The following is a 4,079-nucleotide window of genomic DNA, read 5'->3' on the forward strand; positions in this document are numbered from 1 at the left end:
TGCTCTCATCCCCGTGCCCCTGGTACTCTGCTCTCATCCCCGTGCCCTTGGTACTCTGCTCTCATCCCCGTGCCCCTGGTACTCTGCTCTCATCCCCGTGCCCCTGGTACTCTGCTCTCATCCCCGTGCCCCTGGTACTCCTCTCTCTCTCTCTCTCTCTCTCTCTCTCTCTCTCTCTCTCTCTCTTTCTCTCCCTCTCTCTCATAGACATAGCTCACCTGCCTGACCCCCTCGTCTTTTCACAGCCACAGGGAGGCTTCCATCCTTACCAGGCCTGACCCCCCCTCATCTGCTCACAGCCGTGGGGAGGCTTCCAGCCTTTTCCAGGCCCCCAGCATGAGGAGCAGGGCTGGGTGCTGGCTCCAAGCCTGAACCCCTCGTCGTCTTCTAGCAGCCACAGGGAGGCGTCTGGCCTTTCCAGGCCCCCCAGCCTGCTACTCGTGCTGGGGGCTGGCTCCAGGCCTGACCCCCTCATCTTCTCACAGCCACGGGGAGGCTTCCAGCCTTTCCAGGCCCCCAGCACGAGGAGCAGGCTGGGTGCCGGCTCCAGCCCTGACCCTCTCCTCTTCTTCTAGCAGCCACAGGGAGGCGTCTGGCCTTTCCAGGCCCCCCAGCCTGCTACTCGTGCTAGTGGCTGGCTCCAGGCCTGACCCCCTCACCTTCTCACAGCCACGGGGAGGCTTCCAGCCTTTCCAGGCCCCCAGCACGAGGAGCAGGCTGGGTGCCGGCTTCAGCCCTGACCCCCTCCTCTTCTTCTAGCAGCCACAGGGAGGCGTCTGGCCGTTCCAGGCCCCCCAGCCTGCTACTCGTGCTGGGTGCTGGCTCCAGCCCTGACCCCCTCCTCTTCTTCTAGCAGCCACAGGCAGGCGTCTGGCCTTTCCAGGCCCCCCTAGCCTGCTACTCGTACTGGGTGCTGGCTCCAGCCCTGACCCCCTCGTCGTCTTATAGCAGCCACAGGGAGGCGTCTGGCCTTTCCAGGCCCCCCAGCCTGCTACTCGTGCTGGGCGCTGGCTCCAGCCCTGACCCCCTCCTCTTCTTCTAGCAGCCACAGGCAGGCGTCTGGCCTTTCCAGGCCCCCCAGCCTGCTACTCGTGCTGGGGGCTGGCTCCAGGCCTGACCCCCTCATCTTCTCACAGCCACGGGGAGGCTTCCAGCCTTTCCAGGCCCCCAGCACGAGGAGCAGGCTGGGTGCCGGCTCCAGCCCTGACCCCCTCCTCTTCTTCTAGCAGCCACAGGCAGGCGTCTGGCCTTTCCAGGCCCCCCAGCCTGCTACTCGTGCTGGGTGCTGGCTCCAGCCCTGACCCCCTCCTCTTCTTCTAGCAGCCACAGGCAGGCGTCTGGCCTTTCCAGGCCCCCCAGCCTGCTACTCGTGCTGGTTGCTGGCTCCAGCCCTGACCCCCTCCTCTTATTCTAGCAGCCACAGGCAGGCGTCTGGCCTTTCCAGGCCCACCAGCCTGCTACTCGTGCTGGGGGCTGGCTCCAGGCCTGACCCCCTCATCTTCTCACAGCCATGGGGAGGCTTCCAGCCTTTCCAGGCCCCCAGCACGAGGAGCAGGCTGGGTGCCGGCTCCAGCCCTGACCCCCTCATCTTCTCACAGCCATGGGGAGGCTTCCAGCCTTTCCAGGCCCCCAGCACGAGGAGCAGGCTGGGTGCCGGCTCCAGCCCTGACCCCCTCCTCTTCTCACAGCCACGGGGAGGCTTCCAGCCTTTCCAGGCCCCCAGCACGAGGAGCAGGCTGGGTGCCGGCTCCAGCCCTGACCCCCTCCTCTTCTTCTAGCAGCCACAGGCAGGCGTCTGGCCTTTCCAGGCCCCCCAGCCTGCTACTCGTGCTGGGTGCTGGCTCCAGCCCTGACCCCCTCCTCTTCTTCTAGCAACCACAGGCAGGCGTCTGGCCTTTCAGGCCCCCCAGCCTGCTACTCGTGCTGGGTGCTGGCTCCATCCCTGACCCCCTCCTCTTCTTCTAGCAGCCACAGGGAGTCTTCTGGCCTTTCCAGGCCCCCCAGCCTGCTACTCGTGCTGGGTGCTGGCTCCAGCCCTGACCCCCTCGTCTTCTTCTAGCAGCCACAGGGAGGCTTCTGGCCTTTCCAGGCCCCCCAGCCTGCTACTCGTGCTGGGTGCTGGCTCCAGCCCTGACCCCCTCCTCTTCTTCTAGCAGCCACAGGGAGGCTTCTGGCCTTTCCAGGCCCCCCAGCCTGCTTCTCGTGCTGGGTGCTGGCTCCAGCCCTGACCCCCTCGTCTTCTTCTAGCAGCCACAGGGAGGCTTCTGGCCTTTCCAGGCCCCCCAGCCTGCTACTCGTGCTGGGTGCTGGCTCCAGCCCTGAGCCCCTCGTCTTCTTCTAGCAGCCACAGGCAGGCGTCTGGCCTTTCCAGGCCCCCCAGCCTGCTACTCGTACTGGGGGCTGGCTCCAGGCCTGACCCCCTGGCCTTCTCACAGCCGTGGGGAGGCTTCCGGCCTTTTCCAGGCCCCCAGCATGAGGAGCAGGCTGGGTGCTGGCTCCAGGCCTGACCCCCTCGTCTTCTCGCAGCCACGGGGAGGTTTCCAGCCTTTCCAGGACCCCCAGCCTGCTACTCCTGCTGGGGGCTGGCTCCAGGCCTGACCCCTGGCCTTCTCACAGCCGTGGGGAGGCTTCCGGCCTTTTCCAGGCATACAGCAACCTCTTTTCCTTTTCTTTATTTCTCACAATTACTTTCTTTTATTTTTGTTTAAAAATTCTCAACCTTTGTATATATTCCACATACTATACTGTGCATACACAGTCCAACCTCCGATTCAGGACGAACGATGCGGTTTTCGTCCCGGCCGTGGCACGCCGGACCAGCTCTATACCCTTCACAGGGCTGGCTCCCAGCCTAACCCTTTTCCTTTCCTCCTGCCTCCACTCTCATTAGCCAGCCAGCCTGCCTGCCTGCCTGCCTTCACCAACCCCAAGGGCTGGCTCCCAGCCTAACTCTTTTCCTTTCCTCCTGCCTCCACTCACATCCGCCAGCCAGCCAGCCTGCCTGCCTGCCTGCCTGCCTGCCTGCCTGCCTGCCTTCACCAACCCCAAGGGCTGGCTCCCAGCCTAACTCTTTTCCTTTCCTCCTGCCTCCACTCACATCCGCCAGCCAGCCAGCCTGCCTGCCTGCCTGCCTGCCTGCCTTCACCAACCCCAAGGGCTGGCTCCCAGCCTAACCCTTTTCCTTTCCTCCTGCCTCCACTCTCATCCGCCAGCCAGCCAGCTAGCCTGCCTGCCTGCCTGCCTGCCTTCACCAACCTCAAGGGCTGGCTCCCAGCCTAACCCTTTTCCTTTCCTCCTGCCTCCACTCTCATTAGCCAGCCAGCCTGCCTGCCTGCCTGCCTTCACCAACCCCAAGGGCTGGCTCCCAGCCTAACTCTTTTCCTTTCCTCCTGCCTCCACTCTCATCCGCCAGCCAGCCAGCTAGCCTGCCTGCCTGCCTTCACCAACCTCAAGGGCTGGCTCCCAGCCTAACCCTTTTCCTTTCCTCCTGCCTCCACTCTCATCCGCCAGCCAGCCAGCCTGCCAGCCTGCCTGCCTGCCTGCCTTCACCAACCTCAAGGGCTGGCTCCCAGCCTAACCCTTTTCCTTTCCTCCTGCCTCCACTCTCATCCGCCAGCCAGCCAGCCTGCCTGCCTGCCTGCCTGGCTGCCTGCCTGCCTGCCTGCCTTCACCAACCCCAAGGGCTGGCTCCCAGCCTAACCCTTTTCCTTTCCTCCTGCCTCCACTCTCATTAGCCAGCCAGCCAGCCAGCCTGCCTGCCTGCCTGCCTGCCTGCCTTCACCAACCCCAAGGGCTGGCTCCCAGCCTAACCCTTTTCCTTTCCTCCTGCCTCCACTCTCATCCGCCAGCCAGCCAGCCTGCCTGCCTGCCTGCCTGCCTGCCTGCCTGCCTGCCTGCCTGCCTGCCTGCCTGCCTGCCTGCCATCACCAACCCCAAGGGCTGGCTCCCAGCCTAACCCTTTTCCTTTCCTCCTGCCTCCACTCTCATTAGCCAGCCAGCCAGCCAGCCAGCCTGCCTGCCTGCCTGCCTTCACCAACCCCAAGGGCTGGCTCCCAGCCTAACCCTTTTCCTTTCCTCCT

The sequence above is a fragment of the Chaetodon auriga genome, chromosome 23, assembly GCF_051107435.1.
Source record: "Chaetodon auriga isolate fChaAug3 chromosome 23, fChaAug3.hap1, whole genome shotgun sequence".
In the NCBI taxonomy this organism is placed as follows: Eukaryota; Metazoa; Chordata; class Actinopteri; order Chaetodontiformes; family Chaetodontidae; genus Chaetodon; species Chaetodon auriga.